Source organism: Panulirus ornatus, chromosome 27, assembly GCF_036320965.1.
Source record: "Panulirus ornatus isolate Po-2019 chromosome 27, ASM3632096v1, whole genome shotgun sequence".
In the NCBI taxonomy this organism is placed as follows: Eukaryota; Metazoa; Arthropoda; class Malacostraca; order Decapoda; family Palinuridae; genus Panulirus; species Panulirus ornatus.
The window spans coordinates 21,087,469-21,114,269 of record NC_092250.1 but is presented as its reverse complement, the minus strand read 5'-3'; the positions used below and the strand labels follow the sequence as shown (position 1 = coordinate 21,114,269).

Below are 26,801 nucleotides of genomic sequence, written 5' to 3'. Positions count from 1 at the left end.
AGTGGACCAGGCAGTATGATACAGTGGTTAAATTGATGAAAACTACTATTGACGTCTGTGTAAATAAATTATACATTTCCCTTTTCCATAGCCAGAGGTTGAACCATTATGTGACATTCATTTTTCATTTCATTTCCAGCTAGAAGTTTCAGTTTTCTAAATTATTTCTTACATTTTTCATATATATATATATATATATATATATATATATATATATATATATATATATATATATATATATATCTTTCTTTCTTTTAAACTATTCGCCATTTCCCACATTAGCGAGGTAGCGTTAGGAACAGAGGACTGGGCCTTTTTTGGAATATCCTCACCTGGCCCCCTCTGTTCCTTCTTTTGGAAAAAAAAAAAAAAAAAAAAAAAAAAAAAAAAAAAGCAAATGGATTTGTATGTAGCATTTATGGATCTGGAGAAGGCATATGATAGAGTTGATAGAGATGCTCTGTGGAAGGTATTAAGAATATATGGTGTGAGAGGAAAGTTGTTAGAAGCAGTGAAAAGTTTTTATCGAGGATGTAAGGCATGTGTACGTGTAGGAAGAGAGGAAAGTGATTGGTTCTCAGTGAATGTAGGTTTGTGGCAGGGGTGTGTGATGTCTCCATGGTTGTTTAATTTGTTTATGGATGGGGTTGTTAGGGAGGTAAATGCAAGAGTTTTGGAAAGAGGGGCAAGTATGAAGTCTGTTGGGGATGAGAGAGCTTGGGAAGTGAGTCAGTTGTTGTTCGCTGATGATACAGCGCTGGTGGCTGATTCATGTGAGAAACTGCAGAAGCTGGTGACTGAGTTTGGAAAAGTGTGTGGAAGAAGAAAGTTAAGAGTAAATGTGAATAAGAGCAAGGTTATTAGGTACAGTAGGGTTGAGGGTCAAGTCAATTGGGAGGTGAGTTTGAATGGAGAAAAACTGGAGGAAGTGAAGTGTTTTAGATATCTGGGAGTGGATCTGGCAGCGGATGGAACCATGGAAGCGGAAGTGGATCATAGGGTGGGGGAGGGGGCGAAAATCCTGGGGGCCTTGAAGAATGTGTGGAAGTCGAGAACATTATCTCGGAAAGCAAAAATGGGTATGTTTGAAGGAATAGTGGTTCCAACAATGTTGTATGGTTGCGAGGCGTGGGCTATGGATAGAGTTGTGCGCAGGAGGATGGATGTGCTGGAAATGAGATGTTTGAGGACAATGTGTGGTGTGAGGTGGTTTGATCGAGTGAGTAACGTAAGGGTAAGAGAGATGTGTGGAAATAAAAAGAGCGTGGTTGAGAGAGCAGAAGAGGGTGTTTTGAAGTGGTTTGGGCACATGGAGAGGATGAGTGAGGAAAGATTGACCAAGAGGATATATGTGTCAGAGGTGGAGGGAACAAGGAGAAGAGGGAGACCAAATTGGAGGTGGAAAGATGGAGTGAAAAAGATTTTGTGTGATCGGGGCCTGAACATGCAGGAGGGTGAAAGGAGGGCAAGGAATAGAGTGAATTGGAGCGATGTGGTATACCGGGGTTGACGTGCTGTCAGTGGATTGAAGCAGGGCATGTGAAGCGTCTGGGGTAAACCATGGAAAGCTGTGTAGGTATGTATATTTGCGTGTGTGGACGTATGTATATACATGTGTATGGGGGGGGGGGGTTGGGCCATTTCTTTCGTCTGTTTCCTTGCGCTACCTCGCAAACGCGGGAGACAGCGACAAAGTATAATAAAAATAAATAAAAAATAATAATAATAATATATATATATATATATATATATATATATATATATATATATATATATATATATATATATATATATATATATATATCTTTCTTTCTTTCAAACTATTCGCCATTTCCCGCATTAGCAAGGTAGCATTAAGAACAGAGGACTGGGCCTCTAGGGGTAATCCTCACCTGGCCCCCTTCTCTGTTCCTTCTTTGGGAAAAAAAAAAAAAATACTTCCCAAGCATTCCTAACGTGTTGTAGAAGGCAACTAGAGGGGATGGGAGCGGGGGGCCAGAAATCCTCCCCTCCTTGTATTTTAACTTTCTAAAATGGGAAACAGACGAAGGGGTCACGCGGGGAGTGCTCATCCTCCTCATAGGCTCAGATTAGGGTGTCTAAATGTGTGTGGATGTAACCAAGATGTGAAAAAAGGAGAGATAGGTAGTATGTTTGAGGAAAGGAACCTGGATGTTTTGGCTCTGAGTGAAATGAAGCTTAAGGGTTAAGGGGAAGAGTGGTTTGGGAATGTCTTGGGAGTAAAGTCAGGGGTTAGTGAGAGGACAAGAGCAAGGGAAGGAGTAGCACCACTCCTGAAACAGGAGTTGTGGGAGTATGTGATAGAATGTAAAAAAGTAAATTCTAGATTAATATGGGTAAAACTGAAAGTTGATGGAGAGAGATGGGTGATTATTGGTGCATATGCACCTGGGCATGAGAAGAAAGATCATGAGAGGCAAGTGTTTTGGGAGCAGCTGAATGAGTGTGTTAGTGGTTTTGATGAAGAAGACCGGGTTATAGTGATGGGTGATTTGAATGCAAAGGTGAGTAATGTGGCAGTTGAGGGAATAATTGGTATACATGGGGTGTTCAGTGTTGTAAATGGAAATGGTGAAGAGCTTGTAGATTTATGTGCTGAAAAAGGACTGGTGATTGGGAATACCTGGTTTAAAAAGCGAGATATACATAAGTATACGTATGTAAGTAGGAGAGATGGCCAGAGAGCATTATTGGATTACGTATTAATTGACAGGCACGTGAAAGAGAGACTTTTGGTTGTTAAAGTGCTGAGAGGTGCAACTGGAGGGACGTCTGTTCATATCTTGTGGAGGCGAAGGGGAAGATTTGTATGGGTTTTGAGAAAAGAAGAGAGAATGTTGGGGTGAAGAGGATGGTGAGAGTAAGTGAGCTTGGGAAGGAGACTTGTGTGAGGAAGTACCAGGAGAGACTAAGTACAGAATGGAAAAAGGTGAGAACAAAGGAGGTAAGGGGAGTGGGGGAGGAATGGGATGTATTTAGGGAAGCAGTGATGGCTTGCGCAAAAGATGCTTGTGGCATGAGAAGCGTGGGAGGTGGGTTGATTAGAAAGGGTAGTGAGTGGTGGGATGAAGAAGTAAGATTATTAGTGAAAGAGAAGAGAGAGGCATTTGGATGATTTTTGCAGGGAAAAAATGCAAATGAGTAGGAGATGCATAAAAGAAAGAGACAGGAGGTCAAGAGAAAGGTGCAAGAGGTGAAAAAGAGGGCAAATGAGAGTTGGGTTGAGAGAGTATAATTAAATTTTAGGGAGAATAAAAAGATGTTCTGGAAGGAGGTAAATAAAGTGCGTAAGACAAGGGAGCAAATGGGAACTTCAGTGAAGGGGGCTAATGGGGAGGTGATAACAAGTAGTGGTGATGTGAGAAGGAGATGGAGTGAGTATTTTGAAGGTTTGTTGAATGTGTTTGATGATAGAGTGGCAGATATAGGGTGTTTTGGTCGAGGTGGTGTGCAAAGTGAGAGGGTTAGGGAAAATGATTTGGTAAACAGAGAAGAGGTAGTAAAAGCTTTGCGGAAGATGAAAGCCGGCAAGGCAGCAGGTTTGGATGGTATTGCTGTGGAATTTATTAAAAAAGGGGGTGACTGTATTGTTGACTGGTTGGTAAGGTTATTTAATGTATGTATGATTCATGGTGAGGTGCCTGAGGATTGGCGGAATGCGTGCATAGTGCCATTGTACAAAGGCAAAGGGGATAAGAGTGAGTGCTCAAATTACAGAGGTATAAGTTTGTTGAGTATTCCTGGTAAATCATATGGGAGGGTATTGATTGAGAGGGTGAAGGCATGTACAGAGCATCAGATTGGGGAAGAGCAGTGTGGTTTCAGAAGTGGTAGAGGATGTGTGGATCAGGTGTTTGCTTTGAAGAATGTATGTGAGAAATACTTAGAAAAGCAAATGGATTTGTATGTAGCATTTATGGATCTGGAGAAGACATATGATAGAGTTGATAGAGATACTCTGTGGAAGGTACTAAGAATATATGGTGTGGGAGGCAAGTTGTTAGAAGCAGTGAAAAGTTTTTATTGAGGATGTAAGGCATGTGTACATGTAGGAAGAGAGGAAAGTGATTGGTTCTCAGTGAATGTGGGTTTGCGGTAGGGGTGTGTGATGTCTCCATGGTTGTTTAATTTGTTTATGGATGGGGTTGTTAGGGAGGTGAATGCAAGAGTTTTGGAAAGAGGGGCAAGTATGAAGTCTGTTTGGGATGAGAGAGCTTGGGAAGTGAGTCAGTTGTTGTTCACTGATGATACAGCGCTGGTGGCTGATTCATGTGAGAAACTGCAGAAGCTGGTGACTGAGTTTGGTAAAGTGTGTGAAAGAAGAAAGTTAAGAGTAAATGTGAATAAGAGCAAGGTTATTAGGTACAGTAGGGTTGAGGGTCAAGTTAATTGGGAGGTAAGTTTGAATGGAGAAAAACTGGAGGAAGTAAAGTGTTTTAGATATCTGGGAGTGGATCTGGCAGTGGATGGAACCAAGGAAGCGGAAGTGAATCATAGGGTGGGGGAGGGGGCGAAAATCCTGGGAGCCTTGAAGAATGTGTGGAAGTTGAGAGCATTTGCGTGTGTGGACGTGTATGTATATACATGTGTATGGGGGTGGGTTGGGCCATTTCTTTCGTCTGTTTCCTTGCGCTACCTCGCAAACGCGGGAGACAGCGACAAAGCAAAATAATAATAAAAAAAACCATAATATCTTGGGAATGGGACCCAAGTCTAAACACAAATCCATATGTTTCACATACACCTTATACACATAGCCTGATGGTAATTTATACAATATTTTTACTAAGAAAAACCATGAGAAGTAGGTGTTTTGGGAGCAGCTGAGTGAGTGTGTCAGCAGCTTTGATGCACGAGACCAGGTTTTAGTGATAGGTGATTTAAATGCGAAGGTGAATAATGTGGCAGTTGAAGGTGTAATTGGTGTGCAAGTGGTCTTCAGTGCTGTGAATGGAAATGAAGAGCTTGTGGATTTGTGTGCTGAAAAAAGACTAGTAATTGGGAATACCTGGTTTAAAAATAGATATGCATAAGTATACGTAAGTGAGCAGGAGAGATGGTCAAAGAGCATGATTGGATTATGTGTTAACTGATAGGCTTGTAAAAGAGAGACTTTTAGATGTTAATGTGCTGAAAAGGGTAGCTGGAGGGATGTCTGATCACTATCTTGTGGAGGGGAAGGTGAAGATTTGTAGAGGTTCTCAAGAAAGAAGAGATGTGGGGAGAAGAGAGTGGTGAGAGTAAGTAAGCTAGGAAAGAACCATATGAGAAAGTAACAGGAGAGATTGAGTGTATAATGTAAGAAATGAGATAAGCGGAGACTCTCTTGCTATGGCTACCCTTCTGATGGGAGTTTCTGGTAGGAATGAGCATCAAAGATATCGATAGAGAGAGAGCTTTTTTCTTTCATTCATTTTCTATGAATCAATTATGGGGAAAGTATGTCACTTTTGTGCTCAGTGATGCACTTGCTGCAACCATAGCTCTTATTACTGTTTCAATCTTCTTTATGGTTTACAGTATGGACTCGTTAGCACTAAAGTACCATGCATCTGATGCTGCATTTTCACCATGGCAAGGTGGTCAAGATAGTCTATGTTTTGCTTTAAATACATTTCTTTCTGGCCATCTTTATGGAAACATGACTTACATCACTAGCTGTACACCTGGAAACCATACTGTACGGTATTTAACAATAAAAAACAGCATAAAAGTTAAGGTTACAAGTTAAGGTGTGTATCAAGATCACTTAAAGAGTCACATTATGAAAAAATAACACAAACAGAGCTCTGCTGACAAGATATGGGTGACAGTGACCTCACTCTCACAATGCTGAGAACATCCTCTTGCCACCACCACAGTGGATCCCAAAATGCTTGGCTAGAAGCAACCCATGGCTGTACAAAACTCAGATTTTGAGTGATTGGGGCCTGAACATACAGGAGGGTGAGAGGCATGCAAGGAATAAAATGAACCAGAATGATGCTGTATACCGGGATCGACGTGCTGTCAAGGGACTGAACCCAGGCATGTGAGACGTCTGGGGTAAACTACAGAAAAGTCTGTGGTGCCTGGACGTGGATAGGGAGCTGTGGTTTCAGTGCATTACACATGACAGCTAGAGACTGAGAGTGAGCGAATGTGGCCTTTTTTTCCTGTTTACCTGTCACTATCTTGCTGAAGCAGGGGTAGCGATGCTGTTTCCTGTGGGGCAGGGTTGCGCTAGGAATGGATGAAGGCAAGCAAGCATGAATATGTACATGTGTATATATGTATATATCTGTGTATGTATACGTATGTATATGTATATATGGTGATATGTATATGTGCATGTATCAAACCACAAATTGTCCTCAAACATCTCATTTCCAACACATCCAGCCTCCTCCGCACAACTCTATCTATAGCCCACGCCTCGCAACCATACAACATTGTTGGAACCACTATTCCTTCAAACATACCCATTTTTGCTTTCCGAGATAATGTTCACGCCTTCCACACATTTTTCGATGCTCCCAGAACTTTCGCCCCCACCCTGTGACTCACTTCCACTTCCATGGTTCCATCCGCTGCCAAATCCACTCCCACATATCTAAAACACTTCACTTCCTCCAGTTTTTCTCCATTCAAACTTACCTCCTAATTGACTTGTCCCTCAATTCTACTGTACCTAATAACCTTGCTCTCATTCACATTTACTCTCGGCTTTCTTCTTTCACACACTTTACCAAACTCAGTCACCAGCTTCTGCAGTTTGTCACCCGAATCAGCCACCAGCGCTGTATCATCAGCGAACAACAACTGACTCACTTCCCGAGCTCTCTCATCCACAACAGACTGCATACTTGCCCCTCTCTCCAAATCTCTTCCATTCACTTCCCTAACAACCCCATCCATAAACAAATTAAACAACCATGGAGACATCATGCACCCCTGCCACTAAACCGACATTCACTGGTTTGATTGAATAAGTAATGAAGGGGTGAGAGAGATGTGTGGTAATAAAAAAAGTGGTTGAGAGAGCAGAAGAGGGTGTTTTGAAATGGTTTGGTCACATGGTGTGAATGATTGAGGAAACATTGACAAAGAGGATATATGTGTCAGAGGTGGAGGGAACGAGAAGTGGGAGACCAAATTGGAGGTGGAAAGATGGAGTGAAAGATTTTCAGCGATCGGGGCCTGAACATGCAGGAGGATGAAAGGAGTGCAAGGAATAGGGTGAATTGGAAAGATGTGGTATATCGTGGCCGACATGCTATCAATGGATTGAACCAGGGCATGTGAAGCATTTGAGGTAAACCATGGAAAGTTTTGTGACACCTGGATGTGGAAAGGGAGCTGTGGTTTCGGTGCATTATACATGACAGCTAGAGACTGAGTGTGAACGAATGTCACCTTTGTTCTTTTCCTAGCACTACCTTACGCACATGCAGGGGGAGGGGGTTGTCATTTCATGTGTGGCAGGGTGGCGATGGGAATGAATAAAGGCAGCAAGTATGAATTATGTACATGTGTATATATGTATATGTCTGTGTATGTATATATATGTATACGTTGAAATGTATAGGTATGTATATGTGTGCAAGTGGGTGGGTTGGGCCATTCTTTTGTGTTTCCTTGCACTACCTCACTAATGCGGGAGACAGCGACAAAGTATAATAATAAAGAAAAAAATGTGCATTTATGTATGTTTATTTATTTTTTTTTTTTTTTTTTGCTTTGTCGCTGTCTCCCCCGTTTGCGAGGTAGCGCAAGGAAACAGACGAAAGAAATGGCCCAACCCACCCCCATACATCGCTCCAATTCACTCTATTCTTTGCCCTCCTTTCACCCTCCTGCATGTTCAGGCCCCGATCACACAAAATCTTTTTCACTCCATCTTTCCACCTCCAATTTGGTCTCCCTCTTCTCCTCGTTCCCTCCACCTCCGACACATATATCCTCTTGGTCAATCTTTCCTCACTCATTCTCTCCATGTGACCAAACCATTTCAAAACACCCTCTTCTGCTCTCTCAACCACGCTCTTTTAATTTCCACACATCTCTCTTACCCTTACGTTACTTACTCGATCAAACCACCTCACACCACACATTGTCCTCAAACATCTCATTTCCAGCACATCCATCCTCCTGTGCACAACTCTATCCATAGTCCACGCCTCGCAACCATACAACATTGTTGGAACCACTATTCCTTCAAACATACCCATTTTTGCTTTCCGAGATAATGTTCTCGACTTCCACACATTCTTCAAGGCTCCCAGAATTTTCGCCCCCTCCCCCACCCTGTGATCCACTTCCGCTTCCATGGTTCCATCCGCTGCCAGATCCACTCCCAGATATCTAAAACACTTCACTTCCTCCAGTTTTTCTCCATTCAAACTCACCTCCCAATTGACTTGACCCTCAACCCTACTGTACCTAATAACCTTGCTCTTATTCACATTTACTCTTAACTTTCTTCTTTCACACACTTTACCAAACTCAGTCACCAGCTTCTGCAGATTCTCACATGAATCAGCCACCAGTGCTGTATCATCAGCGAACAACAACTGACTCACTTCCCAAGCTCTCTCATCCCCAACAGACTTCATACTTGCCCCTCTTTCCAAAACTCTTGCATTCACCTCCCTAACAACCCCATCCATAAACAAATTAAACAACCATGGAGACATCACACACCCCTGCCGCAAACCTACATTCACTGAGAACCAATCACTTTCCTCTCTTCCTACACGTACACATGCCTTACATCCTCGATAAAAACTTTTCACTGCTTCTAACAACTTGCCTCCCACACCATATATTCTTAATACCTTCCACAGAGCATCTCTATCAACTCTATCATATGCCTTCTCCCGATCCATTAATGCTACATACAAATCCATTTGCTTTTCTAAGTATTTCTCACATACATTCTTCAAAGCAAACACCTGATCCACACATCCTCTACCACTTCTGAAACCACACTGCTCTTCCCCAATCTGATGCTCTGTACATGCCTTCACCCTCTCAATCAATACCCTCCCATATAATTTGCCAGGAATACTCAGCAAACTTATACCTCTGTAATTTGAGCACTCACTCTTATCCCCTTTGCCTTTGTACAATGGCACTATGCACGCATTCCGCCAATCCTCAGGCACCTCACCATGAGTCATACATACATTAAATAACCTTACCAACCAGTCAACAATACAGTCACCCCCTTTTTTAATAAATTCCACTGCAATACCATCCAAACCTGCTGCCTTGCCGGCTTTCATCATCCGCAAAGCTTTTACTACCTCTTCTCTGTTTACCAACTCATTTTCCCTAACCCTCGCACTTTGCACACCACCTCGACCAAAACACCCTATATCTGCCACTCTATCATCAAACACATTCAACAAACCTTCAAAATACTCACTCCATCTTCTCACATCACCACTACTTGTTATCACCTCCCCATTTGCGCCCTTCACTGAAGTTCCCATTTGCTCCCTTGTCTTACGCACTTTATTTACCTCCTTCCAGAACATCTTTTTATTCTCCCTAAAATTTAATGATACTCTCTCACCCCAACTCTCATTTGCCCTTTTTTTCACCTCTTGCACCTTTCTCTTGACCTCCTGTCTCTTTCTTTTATACGTCTCCCACTCAATTTCATTTTTTCCCTGCAAAAATCGTCCAAATGCCTCTCTCTTCTCTTTCACTAATACTCTTACTTCTTCATCCCACCACTCACTACCCTTTCTAATCAACCCACCTCCCACTCTTCTCATGCCACAAGCATCTTTTGCACAATCCATCACTGATTCCCTAAATACATCCCATTCCTCCCCCACTCCCCTTATTTCCATTGTTCTCACCTTTTTCCATTCTGTACTCAGTCTCTCCTGGTACTTCCTCACACAAGTCTCCTTCCCAAGCTCACTTACTCTCACCACCCTCTTCACCCCAACATTCACTCTTCTTTTCTGAAAACCCATACAAATCTTCACCTTAGCCTCCACAAGATAATGATCAGACATTCCTCCAGTTGCACCTCAAAGCACATTAACATCCAAAAGTCTCTCTTTCGCGCGCCTGTCAATTAACACGTAATCCAATAACGCTCTCTGGCCATCTCTCCTACTTACATAAGTATACTTATGTATATCACGCATTTTAAACCAGATATTCCCAATCATCAGTCCTTTTTCAGCACATAAATCTACAAGCTCTTCACCATTTCCATTTACAACACTGAACACCCCATGTATACCAATTATTCCCTCAACTGCCACATTACTCACCTTTGCATTCAAATCACCCAACACTATAACCCGGTCTTGTGCATCAAAACCACTAACACACTCATTCAGCTGCTCCCAAAACACTTGCCTCTCATGATCTTTCTTCTCATGCCCAGGTGCATATGCACCAATAATCACCCATCTCTCTCCATCAACTTTCAGTTTTACCCATATTAATCGAGAATTTACTTTCTTACATTCTATCACATACTTCCACAACTCCTGTTTCAGGAGTACTGCTACTCCTTCCCTTGCTCTTGTCCTCTCACTAACCCCTGACTTTACTCCCAAGACATTCCCAAACCACTCTTCCCCTTTACCCTTGAGCTTCGTTTCACTCAGAGCCAAAACATCCAGGTTCCTTTCCTCAAACATACTACCTATCTCTCCTTTTTCCACATCTTGGTTACATCCACACACATTTAGGCACCCCAATCTGAGCCTTCGAGGAGGATGAGCACTCCCCGCCATTCTTCGTCTGTTTCCTGGTGCTACCTCGCTGGCAGGAGAAACAGCGATTAAGTATGATAATAAAAAATCATATAATAAAATATAATGGAGAAAGCATATGATCAGGTTGATAGATACACCTTGTGGAATGTCTTATGTACATGTGTTGTGGGAGGAAAGCTGTTGTCAGCAGAGAAAAGTTTCTATTAAGGTCATGTACAAACAGGAAGAGAAGCGAGGGAGTTGTTCCAGGTAAAGGATAGTCTGTGAAAGGGGGGTGTGATGTCACAGGAAACTGTGCATTCCTCTGGAGTAAAAAAAATGCTCTTTGATGAAACCGTACTCCTGATGCTTAGCCTCACTGAAGGTAACTTTTGACTCATATTGTAACCTCGAACAAGGAGAGTCAAGTAGCTGTATCATCACTAGAAGATGAAAGGGAGTACAGTCTTGTTGAGGAATTTCTCTTCAAATGAGTTCATAATTTCCCTGCTTCTGATTGCTGACTTATGTACAACTTTGAAAATATAAAAGCCAAATGAAAGGAGTACTAGGGTTACATTTAGTTATACATTTTCTTTTTCATATTTGTTTGTCATTTACCATGTTACCAGACTTTGCTAGCAAATGGTTACATCATGAGTGGCAAAGGCTGTATCACTGACAACTGACAAGAGGAACTTCTTGCTCAAAAAGAATCTCTCATTTTCTTGCTCCTACATGGAAAGCAATCCAAAGCTGCAGTGAACCCCTTTGAAGGGTTTCTGGGGCTGTAAGTAATTTACAGAATATAAGACAAAAAAATATACTAATAGTAACAACCCATTTTTGCCACATAAATCACATTTGCTTTGTGAAGTGAGTAGAGCTTATGGTTTTGAAATCCAGCATCTTTTATGCAGTTTCTCATGTAAAAACAGATGGCACCAGCCTGGTTAGAGACTTGGAACCTTATTTTAGTGGGATGATAGTTTTAAACACTTCCCATTTACTAAAATGCACCTTCAAAATTTGTCACCTGCAGATAATGCTAGTCAGTTAAGGGAAACACACCCTGATTCTTGAAAGATCATAATCAAAATAATATATTTTTTAATCACAAAATCCGTAAGAAAAGCAAAAAACTTTCTTCATTGCAAATGAAGATATATATTATTTTACAGATGACACTCTTGATATCAAATACCACAAAATAAATAAAAATACAATAACAAAACCGGCCATGTAACACACAGCCTTACGATTCTGTCTTCCAGAAGTTAGGAGAGTCTTGATTCTGTTGATACTACCAGACATCAAACCCTCACCACTAGAGAAGTCGTTGCTAATGCCATCCAGTAGTCTGTTGTGTTCATATGCTTCACTCTCAATGTCAAGAGCTAGCTGAAATTTACAGAAGGAAAATCTGCATGTATTTGGGAAACACTTTACTGCAGCAACTGTGAACTTAATGACACAAGAGTTTCAACTAAATTCACCATATTTCATTTGTTATAACCATCACATTGGTTTATGCAATTACACATATTTTTCTGAGTTCCATAACCCTAAAACTTAAATGAACATGAGTTAAGGCAATGTGGAATACTTGCCCTTATATTTCAACATACTGTACATTATGTACTGCAATAATAGCACTGTAACAAACACAATACCTTACTTAAGTGCATTATGATAAGCTGCCATTGATACATACCTATTCCATCACTAGTCAGGATGTGCACTAGTTATGGCATTGGCAAAAAGGATTTATCTATATGTATCTAAAGAGCATAAAGTGATGCCTCATATCAAGTACTCATAAAATGAAAACATAACCATGTAAAAATCTCACAATCTTAGTTCATGTATACAACATACTGGAAGTACATTTATCCTCCCTTATCAGGCCTCTACTTAGGCAGGATTTGTTGCAAATAAGAGTAACTTCTCTCCTTCTCGAACTCCACATTGGATTACTCTGACTTTCCTCACTTACTAATATTCCTCCTATTAATCCTACACTATTCCCTATAATAAGCACATCTCTATCAGGATAAAAGTATGGCATATGGACCAGATGGGAATTATATACATGTTTTGAACCAGTGTTCTTCCAAATTTGCACCTGTACTTTGCTTGCCTGTTCTGCTTGTTTAAAATCCAAAACTTTTCGTTTTTGGAAAAGTTGACCATTCTAACCCTTCCAACTATCATCTTAATGCTTTACATTTTACTATTTCAAACCTTTGAATCCTACATCAATTCTTATTTCCTTAAGTATCCTGAATCTCAGTCTTCTCTCTGATCAACAGTATGGCTTTTGCATGGAAATATTGACCAGTGATACCTTTTATTATCTTGATAATATCTGATCATCTCTAGGGCCTGCAGAGAATCCTGTGGTAAACCCTTGATGTATCAAAAGCTTGTGACAAGGTATGGCATTGTGTTCTCTTCTTTGTCCTCAGGGGCGTATCTAGGGGAAATAGCGCCTATGGCAAGTATTGAAATTGCGTCCCGGCTTGATTAAAAATGTACATACAGTGGATGTATATAAAAATACATGGTGTAATTATAAACCGTTGAAGAATTAGGCCAAACTTAAATCTATATAAACTCTGAAAGACTTAAAGTTAAAGACTTATTTGATCAAAACTGTAACATAGAACTGGAGGGATGTCTGAGCTTTATCTTGTGGAGGCAAAGGTGAAGATTTGTAGAGGTTTTCAGAAAAGAAGAGAGAATGTTGGGGTGGAAAGAGTGGTGAGAGTAAGTGAGCTTGGGAAGGAGACGTGTGAGGAAGTACCAGGAGAGACTGAGTACAGAATGGAAAAAGGTGAGAACAAAGGATGTAAGGGGAGTTGGGGAGGAATGGGATGTATTTAGGGAAGCAGTGATTGCTTGTGCAAAAGATGTTTGCGGCATGAGAAGCCTGGGAGGTTGGCAGATTAGAAAGGGTAGTGAGTGGTGGGATGAAGAAGTAAGATTGTTTGTGAAAGAGAAGAGAGAGGCATTTGGACGATTTTTGCAGGGAAATAATGCAAATGACTGGGAGATGTATAAAAGAAAGAGGCAGGAGGTCAAGAGAAAGGTGCAAGAGGTGAAAAAGAGGGCAAATGAGAGTTGAGGTGAGAGGGTATCATTAAATTTTCGGGAGAATAAAAAGATGTTTTGGAAGGAGGTAAATAAAGTGCGTAAGACAAGGGAACAAATGGGAACTTCAGTGAAGGGGGCTAATGGGGAGGTAATAACAAGTAGTGGTGATGTGAGAAGGAGATGGAGTGAGTATTTTGAAGGTTTGTTGAATGTGTTTGATGATAGAGTGGCAGATATAGGGTGTTTTGGTCAAGGTAGTGTGCAAAGCGAGAGGGTTAGGGAGAATGATTTGGTAAACAGATAAGAGGTACTAAAAGCTTTGCAGAAGATGAAAGCGGGGAAGGAAGCGGGTTTGGATGGTATTGCAATGGAATTTATTAAAAAAGGGGTTGACTGTATTGTTGACTGGTTGGTAAGGTTATTTAATGTATGTATGACTCATGTGTGGCGGGGTGGCGATGGGAAATGAATAAAGGCAGACAGTATGAAATATGTGCATGTGTATACGTGTATATGTCTGTGTGTGTATGTATATATGTATACAGTGAGATGTATAGGTATGTATATTTGCATGTGTGGATGTGTATGTATATACATGTGTATGTGGGTGGGTTGGGCCATTCTTTCGTCTGTTTCCTTGCGCTACCTTGCTAACGCGGGAGACAGCAACAAAGCAAAGTAAGAAAAAAAATAAAAACACTCATGTTGAGGTGCCTGAGGATTGGCGGAATGCTTGCATAGTGCCACTGTACAAAGGCAAAGGGGATAAAAGTGAGTGCTCAAATTACAGAGGTATAAGTTTGTTGAGTATTCCTGGGAAATGATATGGGAGGGTATTGATTGAGAGGGTGAAGGCATGTACAGACCATCAGATTGGGGAAGAGCAATGTGGTTTCAGAAGTGGTAGAGGATGTGTGGATCAGGTGTTTGCTTTGAAGAATGTATGTAAGAAATACTTAGAAAAGCAAGTGGATTTGTATGTAGCATTTATGGATCTGGAGAAGGCATTTGATAGAGTTGATAGAGATGCTCTGTGGAAGGCATTAAGAATATAAGGTATAGGAGGTAAGTTGTTAGAAGCAGTGAAAAGTTTTTATCGAGGATGTGAGGCATGTATATGTGTAGGAAGAGAGGAAAATCATTGGTTCTCAGTGAATGTAGGTTTGCGGCAGGGGTGTGTGATGTCTCCATGGTTGTTTAATTTGTTTATGGATGGGGTTGTTAGGGATGTGAATGCAAGAGTTTTGGAAAGAGGGGCAAGTATGCTGTCTGTTGTGGATGAGAGAGCTCGGGAAGTGAGTCAGTTGTTGTTCGCTGATGATACAGCGCTGGTGGCTGATTCGTGTGAGAAACTGCAGAAACTGGTGACTGAGTTTGATAAAGTGTGTGAAAGAAGAAAGCTGAGAGTAAATGTGAATAAGAGCAAGGTTATTAGGTACAGTAGGGTTGAGGGACAAGTCAATTGGGAGGTAAGTTTGAATGGAGAAAAACTGAAGTGAAGTGAAGTGTTTTAGATATCTGGCAGTGGATTTGGCAGCGGATGGAACCATGGAAGCAGAAGTGAATCATAGGGTGGGGGAGGGGGAGAAAGTTCTGGGAGCATTGAAGAATGTGTGGAAGTCGAGAACATTATCTCGGAAAGCAACAATGGGTATGCTTGAAGGAATAGTGATTCCAACAATGTTATATGGTTGTGAGGCATGGGCTATAGATAGAGCTGTGCGGAGGAGGGTGGATGTGCTGGAAATGAGATATTTGAGGACAATATGTGGTGTGAGGTGGTTTGATCGAGTAAGTAATAATAGGGTAAGAGAGTTGTGTGGTAATAAAAAGAGTGTGGTTGAGGGAGCAGAAGAGGGTGTTTTGAAATGGTTTGGTCACATGGAGAGAATGAGTGAGGAAAGATTGATCAAGAGGATATATGTGTCGGAGGTGGAGGGAACGAGGAGAAGTGGGAGACCAAATTGGAGGTGGAAAGATGGAGTGAAAAAGATTTTGAGTGATCGGGGCCTGAACATGCAGGAGGGTGAAAGGCAAGCAAGGAATAGAGTGAACTGAAACAACGTGGTATGCCGAGGTCGACGTGCTGTCAATGGATTGAACCAAGGCATGTGAAGCATCTGGGGTAAACCATGGAAAGTTCTGTGGGGCCTGGATGTGGAAAGGGAGCTGTGGTTTCAGTGCATTATTACATGACAGCTAGAGACTGAGTGTGAACGAATGGGGCCTTTGTCGTCTTTTCCTAGCGCTACCCCGCACACATGAGGGGGGAGGGTGGCGATGGGAATGAATAAAGGCAGACAGTATGAATTACGTACATGGGTATATATGCATATGTCTGTGTGGGTATATATATGTATAAATTGAGATGTATGGGTATGTATATTTGCGTGTGTGGACGTGTATGTATATACATGTGTATGTGGGTGGGTTGGGCCATTCTTTCGTCTGTTTCCTTGCGCTACCTCGCTAATGTGGGAGACAGCAACAAAGCAAAATAAATAAATAAATATAGTATCGGTAGTGTGAGCATTATGATATACTTTCCATAATTATTTCAAGTATAAAAGTGTTTGAATATCTTATGTTTCAGTTTTGAAACAAAAAGCATTTTGAGCTGAACAATACCCCTAACTATTCAGGGGCGTATCTAGGGGAAATACTGCCTATGGCAAGCACTGAAATTGCACCCCTGGCTTGATTAAAAATGTAAATACAGTGGATGTATGTAAAAATATATACAGCATAATTATAAACTGTAGAAGAGGTAGGCCAAACTTAAATGTATATAAACTTCAAAGTCTTTAAGAGTTATTTGATCAAAATTGTAAGGTAGAAGTGGTAATGCAACTGACAGTAGCAAAATATTAATATAAATGAAAAGTAGGCGAGTTTCTTTTTTATCTCACAAAAGCAAACTCTTAAGAATGTCAATCAGGTAGCAAATGTCAAAAAACAAACCTGTTGAGTGGCGCCCACCTTCAAGTAACGTCCAGGGCACCTGCCTTACCTGCCATACCCTAGATACGCCACTGTTCATCCTCACAATTTGTACCCTTATATTTAGCTTCCTCTCTGGCCATTCTGTCTCCATAGTTGACAATCAATCAACCTCTCCCACTTTCCTATCAATAACAGTGTTCTTCAGATTCTGTACTGCCTCCTACACTCTTTCTTCTTCTCTATCAACGATTTCCTTTCTTCACCTGATAACCAAATGCATTCAACACTAATGACTCAACAACACATTCCTCCACCTCCTTGAAATCTATTTCATCCTCTCTTGCTCAATCCACATATCATCACATTGCAACTTTCTCTTTAAACATACTACAAAAATGTTTCTAAGTACATGCAATCTAATTACATTTCATCCTTCTATAACCCAATTTCTTCCTATCTCTCTTTCTGAGACCCTTCAAAACTTTCTCCATTTCTTTTAATGGACATATGCAAAATTCCAAAACTCAACACAAAACAACTTGCTATCACAGTAACATCTAACTTATCTTGGTAGCCCCACATAACACAAATAGCTTAGTCTGTCTCTAAGAAATAATCCCTCTGATCAGCCACCCTGATTATACATAGGTCTGATCCATCCTTGATGAAGTACTTCTCTCATATCTAGGGAAATTCTGACTCTGTATACTCATTTCATAAAGGTGACTCCAAAGTAATGTAACTTATAAACTCTTTCAGTCTAACCCTCAGACATAACCCTGCTGCCTTATGCTGCTAAGTTGGTTCTCTTTCCCCTCTTCTGTAGATATCATCTGGGTTTCTGTTCCCAAAAGGTAGATGCTCATGTGTCTCTATCATCTGTTACACCAGTGGTTCTCAACCTTTTTTAACCCATTTCCCTTTTTCAAGAAATTTAAATCATTCTTAAATTAAGAACCACTTCTGTTGAAAACCCTTACATAATTTGTCTAAATGAGCAATCAAACTTTTAAGCATGCTACCACTGCCAAAGAATGGGCAATGGAATCTTAAACAGTTAAAATGGAAATATTGAACTCACTGTAAAACTAGACTGGCAGTTCACGCTGTCAATGGCTGAATTTGGTGTTCCCAAATGATGGCAGCCTTGAACCACTGCTTCTTCTTTAAGGTGATAACCTCTATATGGTCATATTGTTAACTCATCACTGCAGCTGGTTAATTTCAAAGTCTACCCCCCTGTGCGGCAGTTTTTGGAAGACAAAAAAACGATACATATGTGTACCAGATGAAGTGAATGGATTAGTACACTTCCATTGCAAGCAAACCATAAAATTTCAATGCTGTAATTTTCAACTATTGGAATACTTCTAAACTGTATATTTCATACTGAATGAGAATTAAACACAGGGCAGTTGAAGCACCTGTGGCCACTGGGCTGCTGATCTAATGTTGCAGTGAGGTCAATGGATGGGAAGCTGATGCACACGTGTTCTGGAAACAATTAATGCCTCTTTAGCATTTTCATCTTTCCATTCATGCACAATGACATTTTCTGAGCACCTTGATGTTTATCAATCCTTTCTTTGCTGTGAATATTTCTAAGATGGCTGGACCCTTAAGTTTAGAAAAATGAATCATTAATATACTGTACAAATCTCTTGCCAAACCAATAACAGATTCTACAAAACATAATCATCAGTGCAAACAAGAACTATATACTCACAGAGCGTAACGTTGATACTTTCCCTGAAAGAGAATATGCCCTTTGTTGATTGCGGTTATCCAACTCATTTTCTTCAGCACCTGAAAATCGGTGTGTAATTTCAGTAACATCAAAAATAATTGCATATTTCAAATCATTTGAATACAGAATTATTTCTGGCTTCCAGGAACAGTGAATTAAAAATTTCAACAGATCCTCGGGGGAAAAAAATCTTCAAACCCACCCTACTTTCAATATGGGATAAATATGTAAAATTCTCATAAAAACAAAAAAGAAATAAGTTCTGAAGAGGGGGGGGGGCATAACTAGAAACCCTAATTCAACAAATCAGTACACAATAGGTAATTATTTACTTCTGAGGTGCAGTGATTCTAACTTACACAAGTTGATGAATGTACTTTTCAGTGTTACAAGTTGAACCTTCCTACTTCAGCAACCATGGGACCAGGGATCTGCTGAATGATAAGACTTTTCTGGTTTATGCATGGTGCCATATAAACAATACAGGAAAAATCATTTTGCATATTTTACAGCTGCTATAATATTAATGGTTACAGAAACACCTGGGGATAGGGGAGAAAGAATACTTCTCATGTATTCCCTGTGTGTCGTAGAAGGCGACTAAAAGGGAAGGGAGCAGGGGGCCTGGAAATCCTCCCCTCTTGTTTTTAATTTTCCAAAAGAAGGAACAGAGAAGGGGGCCAAGTGAGGATATTCCCTCAAAGGCTCAGTCCTCTGTTCTTAATGCTACCATGCTAACGCAGGAAATGGCGAATAGTATGGAGAAAAAAAAAAAAAGAAACACCATGAAATGGTAGAAACAACAGGTACAACACTGTACTAGTAATAATCCTAAATGCTGCCTTATCCAGTTTCCACTTTCAATCTGACAGGTCTTGATAACTTTAAAATCAAATGAACTGTTGACTGGAGTTCCAGTGTCATTAGGGGTAACATATGGGGTACTTGAAAGTGATGATATAGGTTCAAGAATTTGGTTTTCTTGGATTTTTCATTGTTTCTTTCCTTGAAGATGTCTTCCAAACTTATTTGGTTGTTATGAATGGGTCTTTATCAGACAAATTTAGACTATCATTTTGGCAATTAGCTGAAGTCATGTGGGGATTTGATGGGTTCTGCTGATATTTTCGAAGTATATTACCTACTTTTACATTAATCAACTCTAAATCTTTCCTGATATACGTAACAGTTACCATCTTATTCAATATTGTTCAACTCTATGTTCCAAATCATGCTTTGCAGGTATTTCTATCATCACAAAAACATACAATAACCTTTTAACCTATCTGTTTATGGATGTGCATTTTCTAGATTTATGGTCTAAGTTCTACACTTATGCAACTGTTGTTATCAATTCAAAGAAGTACTTAAGAGTATTGGATTTTCCACTTTCATTCTTATAATACAATTTTCAATATCTAATCAGTAAGTTATGGGAAGACATAAAAAATAAAGGTTTAGGTAATTATCAAGTAATATGAAATATCAATAACTACATAATCATTAAGATAACTTGCCTGTTTTCACAGTACACATGATATATGGGTTCCATTATTGGTTAAGTTACACACTTATCAAAAACATGTACTCCATCTGATGGCTTAATCCATCATTTGATTCAAGATGTAAACACTCAGATCAGATGTTTATTGTAGTATATATATGGGTGTGTTAGTAGTTTTGATGCACGAGACTGGGTTATAGTGATGGGTGATTTGAATGCAAAGGTGAGTAATGTGGCAGTTGAGGGAATAATTAGTGTACATGGGGTGTTCAGCGTTGTAAACAGAAATGGTGAAGAGCTTGTACATTTATGTGCTGAAAAAGGACTGGTGATTGGAAATACCTGCTTTAAAAAGAGAGATATGCGTAAGTATACGTATCTAAGTAGGAGAGATGGCCAAAGAGCGTTACTAGATTACGTGTTAATTGACAGGCGCGCAAAAGAGAGACTTTTCGATGTTAATGTGCTGAGAGGTGCAACTGGAGGGATGTCTGATCATTATCTTGTGGAGGCAAAGGTGAAGATATGTAGAGGTTTTCAGAAAAGAAGAGAAAATTTTGGGGTGAAGAGAGTGGTGAGAGTAAGTGAGCTTGGGAAGGAGACTTGTGTGAGGAAGTACCAGGAGAGACTGAGTACAGAATGGAAAAAGGTGGGAACAAAGGAGGTAAGGGGAGTGGGGGAGGAATGGGATGAATTTAGGGAAGCAGTGATGGCTTCCGCAAAAGATGTCTGTGGCATGAGAAGCCTGGGAGGTTGGCAGATTAGAAAGGGTAGTGAGTGGTGGGATGAAGAAGTAAGATTATTAGTGAAAGAGAAGAGAGAAGCATTTGGCCGATTTTTGCAGGGAAATAATGCAAATGACTGGGAGATGCATAAAAGAAAGAGGCAAGAGGTCAAGAGAAACGTGCAAGCGGTGAAAAAGAGGGCAAATGAGAGTTGAGGTGAGAGAGTATCATTAAATTTTCGGGAGAATAAAAAGATGTTTTGGAAGGAGGTAAATAAAGTGCGTAAGACAAGGGAACAAATGGGAACTTCAGCGAAGGGGGCTAATGGGGAGGTGATAACAAGTAGTGGTGATGTGAGAAGGAGATGGAGTGAGTATTTTGAAGATTTGTTGAATGTGTTTGATGATAGAGTGGCAGATATAGGGTGTTTTGGTCGAGGTGGTGTGCAAAGTGATAGGGTTAGGGAGAATGATTTGGTAAACAGAGAAGAGGTAGTAAAAGCTTTGCGGAAGATGAAAGCCGGGAAGGCAGCGGGTTTGAATGGTATTGCAGTGGAATTTATTAAAAAAGGGGTTGACTGTATTGTTGACTGGTTGGTAAGGTTATCTAATGTGCGTATGACTCATGGTGAGGTGCCTCAGGATTGGCGGAATGCTTGCATAGCGCCATTGTACAAAGGCAAAGGGGATAAAAGTGAGTGCTCAAATTACAGAGGTATATGTTTGTTGAGTATTCCTGGGAAATTATATGGGAGGGTATTGATTGAGAGGGTGAAGGCATGTACAGAGCATCAGATTGGGGAACAGCAGTGTGGTTTAAGAAGTGGTAGAGGAAGTGTGGATCAGGTGTTTGCTTTGAAGAATGTATGTGAGAAATACTTAGAAAAGCAAATGGATTTGTATGTAGCATTTATGGATCTGGAGAAGGCATATGATAAGAGTTGATAGAGATGCTCTGTGGAAGGTATGAAGAATATATGGTGTGGGAGGCAAGTTGTTAGAAGCAGTGAAAAGTTTTTATCGAGGATGTAAGGCATGTGTACTTGTAGGAAGAGAGGAAAGTGATTGGTTCTCAGTGAATGTTGGTTTGCGGCAGGGTTGTGTGATGTCTCCATGGTTGTTTAATTTGTTCATGGATGGGGTTGTTAAGGAGGTGAATGCAAGAGTTTTGGAGAGGGGGGCAAGTATGCTGTCTGTTGTGGATGAGAGAGCTTGGGAAGTGAGTTACTTGTTTGCTGATGATACAGCGCTGGTGGCTGATTCGTGTGAGAAACTGCAGAAGCTGGTGACCGAGTTTGGTAAAGTGTGTGAAAGAAGAAAGCTGAGAGTAAATGTGAATAAGAGCAAGGTTATTAGGTACAGTAGGGTTGAGGGACAAGTCAATTGGGAGGTAAGTTTGAATGGAAAAAAACTGGAGGAAATGAAGTGTTTTAGATATCTGGGAGTGGATTTGGCAGCGGATAGAACCATGGAAGCGGAAGTGAATCATAGGGTGGGGGAGGGGGCGAAAGTTCTGGGAGCATTGAAGAATGTGTGGAAGTTGAGAACATTATCTCGGAAAGCAACAATGGGTATGCTTAAAGGAATAGTGCTTCCAACAATGTTTTATGGTTGCGAGGCATGGACTATAGATAAAGTTGTGCAGAGGAGGGTGGATTTGCTGAAAATGAGATGTTTGAGGACAATATGTGGTGTGAGGTGGTTCGACTGAGTAAGTAATAATAGGGTAAGAGAGATGTGTGGTAATAAAAAGAGTGTGGTTGAGAGAGCAGAAGAGGGTGTTTTGAAATGGTTTGGTCACATGGAGAAAATAAGTGAGGAAAGATTGATCAAGAGGATATGTCAGAGGTGGAGGGAATGAGGAGAAGTGGGAGACCAAATTGGAGGTGGAAAGATGGAGTGAAAAAGATTTTGAGTGATCGGGGCCTGAACATGCAGGAGGGTGAAAGGTATGCAAGGAATAGAGTGAATTGGAACGATGTGGTATACCAGGGTCGACGTGCTGTCAATGGATTGGACCAGGGCATGTGAAGTGTCTGGGGTAAATCATGGAAAGTTCTGTGGGGCCTGGATGTGGAAAGGGAGCTGTGGTTTCAGTGCATTATTACATGACAGCTAGAGATTGAGTGTGAACAAATGTGGCCTTTGTTTCTTTTCTTAGCGCTACCTTGCGCACATGCGAGGGGAGGGGGGTGTTATTTCCTGTGTGGCGGGGTGGCGATGGGAATAAATAAAGGCAGACAGTATGAACTATGTAAATGTGTATATATGCATATGTCTGTGTGTGTATATATATATGTATATGTTAAGATGTATAGGTATGTATATTTGCGTGTGGACGTGTATGTATATACATGTGTATGTGGGTAGGTTGGGCCAACTTTCGTCCGTTTCCTTGCGCTACCTCGCTAATGCGGGAGACAGCGACAAAGTAAAATAAAATGAATATAATCTATCTGGCTTTAGGTACCAGCACTTAGACCACCACATTATCTACTACAATGTTGCATCTTTGACTCATTACTTGCTCTGGTCAAACTATGTTTCTTTCAATATCTGTGAAACAGACAATGACCCCATGGGTGATGCCATACTATTTGAATAAATGTGTGGATTGTTTTAGCAAGGGAAACCTGCTGGACATAAAATTTAAAACATAAAGTGAACTTTCCTTAAGAAGGATTTCTTGTCAATTCTCCCCTCTAATATTTGGTAACTTCAATCAAAGCAAAAACACTTTAACTAACAAATCATAGCACATAGTTGTAAACCATGCCAACTCAGTCCCCCAAGGAACTATACTTGCATCTAATTTTCATTATATCCGACATTTGATTATAAATCATTGAGGCCAATAATTACAAAGAATCAGTTTTAGCCCTTGGATGATGTCAACAACACTGAACAGACTTGTCAGCAACCCCATTATCTGAGGACATCTGGAGGAATTCTGTACCAGAAACCCTTCAAGCCATAAATGTTTGTTTCTCAGAAACAAGGGTAAAACATTCTGCCAATGCTAAGGATGAGGTTTATGGTGACACTAACCATAATACACTTGTTATTCGTCTTGTAGATACTAACCACGTACTGAAGCACAGATTAGGGGGGCTACTGGGAAAATATCACCAGCTTATCTGATGTTTTCATGATAAAACTAAGAAATTATAATTCCAAGAGTTCTTATCAAAATCAACATGGGAAATGCCTTCTTTGGCAAGGCATTCAGTCTAGATAACAGATTAGTGAACCCCTTTTTTTCAGGAAGGAGTCAAGTCCATACACTTATGGTAGCATTTATACATGCAATCTGTTATGTTTATGAAGGACAGATTACAATTGAATGAAGTGGAAGCTGTGTGATTTGGTAGGTTCCTTTCTGAATCTACACGTGTTTTAGTAAGAAAAAAAAAAGCATCCCCATCAGTTAGTACCCTTCAAATTAGGTCTGTTTCACTTTTCAGTTTTTAGAAAGACCACCATACCATGATAAATAAGTAAAATCAAAATGACACTGAGTCAAAGCTAATACAAGAAACTTTTAAGTTTCTGGATCAACATTACAGATGTTTCGGTTGGAAAATTTGAGCTTTTTGAACTATTAGTTAGTAACTTACATGCAATACTGTCATCCAGTAATTACTAGTCTAATGTTACACCTAAATGGGTTGCATTTGATTCTGATTCAATTTCGTTTTCAATCCAAGATAACTTGAAGGAATCGACCCTATTCAATTAACGCTCTGAAGTAAATGAAATGGACTCATAGTTACCAATATGCAATAACAACTTACTCTGTTCTACAATCAATAACTGATTCCAATTCTGCACTAAAGATCTCTTCTGAAACCGATACATTCTTTACAGATACCATAAAAGTACAGCAGTCTGCATACAACACAAGTTTGCACTTTGCTACTGTCAGGTAATGAAATATACCAGAAACAAAAGAGTCTTGCTAATTTCGATGTGGAATCATATAGCACTTTCACCAGCTAGCCATGCTGGCACACTACTAACAGCATAATGAACCTCACCTAGCCAACTACCCATGGTGGCACACTGCAAACAGCACAGTGAACCTTACCTCCCCAACTAGCCATAGTGGCACACTATAAACAACACAAATTAGATTTGTGCCGGTGTCCCTGGCAAATTTACTGTGAACCGCATGCTCATCCTATGAGTGGTAGCGCAAAAGGATTACATGGGTTACAAAGGGTCTTACTCAGACCCCAGTGAGTTATCACAGAAGATGTTACAATTTGTATTTCATTGAGTGTATTACAGTTTCACATGGTAAATTTTAATGACTAGATGCAAAAAGTGGACACAAACTTAAATTTTCAGGTATCTTGTTATCAACAATAAGGTGTTGTGACATTTGTTGCAAAGTTTGTTTACATTTGTCCCTAAAACGCTCGATTCTTCCACATTCTAGGAAAGTGTTCTAGTTTGTGTACAAATCTTTGACCACAAACTTTACAATTCACACAGTTAACATCTTCAGTTATGCCAAAGTGCCAATAGTACCTATACCCTAGCTGTAGTCTAGCAGTTACAACATTATGTAATCTGCTGATCTTAGTACGATCTCTACATACAAGTTTTATTTTACATATTTCACTGATGGTAAATGCTTCTACTTATGCTTATATGAACTCGTCTTCGTGCTTCACAGAGGTCAATTAGTTCTTTTCTAATTGCAGTTTGAGGGTTCTAATTGACAACCCAATATTGTTCTCAACATCACCTTTACTAAGTGCAAGTTTGGCTAAAGCATCAGCTTTGTCATGCTCATGGAGGCCTATATAAGAGGGAATCCATAACAATTTGATTTGAATCCCTTGAGCAATAAAGTATTTGTGTCTGGCTTCAGAGACCAGCATGTTACATTCTGATCTCAGGGTATTAAAGGCAAGTGGTAAAGATAAAGAATCAGAGATAATTAAGCTGCCTACCTTCGACAAATGCTCTTAAACAACACAATGAACCTCATCTCCCCAACTAGCCATGCTGGAACACTACTATTAGCACAAAGAACCTTATCTCCCCAATTAATCATGCTAACACACTAGTAACAGCACAATTAACTTTAATTTCTAAGCAGTCATGTTAGCGCACTACTAATTGTACAGTGAGCCTTATCTCCAAAACATGTTATGGAGGTACAACTATAAACAGCAACATTAGCCTTACCTCCCCAACTAGTCATGTTGGCACACTACTAACAATACAGAGAACTTTCATCTTTCTAACTATCATGATGGCACACTCGGACAGCATAAGTAACCTAATCTCCCTAACTTATCTCCCTAACTTATCATGTTAGCATACCCCATGGAGCACAGCAGACTTCACCTCCCCAATCAGTCATGTTGGCACACAACTAACTTACGGGGAACCTTACCTTCCAGCTGTCATGCTGGCACCTTACAATGAATATTACCTTCCAACTAGCCATGACGGAATACAACTAAAAGCACAATAAAACTTACCTCCCTAACCTTAGTCATATTGACACTACTTACGGCATAATAAACTTTACCTCCCGGATAGTAATGTCAGCACACTACTTGTAGCACAGTGAACCTTATCTCTCCAACTAGTCGTAATTGTACACCTCTAACAGAACAATAAAATTATGAGCCTTACCTCCCCAACTTGCCATGTTGGCAGTGACTTGGCACACCCAAACAACACCTCGCTTTACGGTCTGTGAAATGTCACGGTTTATTTGGTTCATATGCTACGGACTTACAATTCAATACACTTTGTTCAGTACTAGTAATGCCATTTTCGACTAAGGGGGGAAAAATTATGATTATAGTACAAATGAGTGACAACATCTAAAAGGAAAACATCTTTCGATGTATTTCAATATATGATTCATTTTACAATAACATTTGACGGGCTTATATTTGTAACTACATAAAGAATATATAATGATGATAAACTCTCATAATGAAACAAGCTTCACTATTTACCTGGAAGCTATAAAGCAATACGACCAACACATACAGGAACGATAGCATAGATGATGGTAGAAGTTGATGG

At 40.2% G+C, this 26,801-nt stretch overlaps 1 long non-coding RNA gene across 1 annotated transcript; it reads right to left on the bottom strand.

The window, feature by feature from the left end:
- Positions 1-12,093: 12,093 nt before the first annotated feature.
- Positions 12,094-26,549, bottom strand: LOC139757671 (uncharacterized). The gene is made up of 3 exons (XR_011714692.1): positions 26,400-26,549; positions 18,496-18,575; positions 12,094-12,131 (listed from the first exon to the last, which is right to left on the bottom strand). It is a non-coding gene; the product is annotated as an uncharacterized lncRNA (long non-coding RNA).
- Positions 26,550-26,801: the final 252 nt, after the last annotated feature.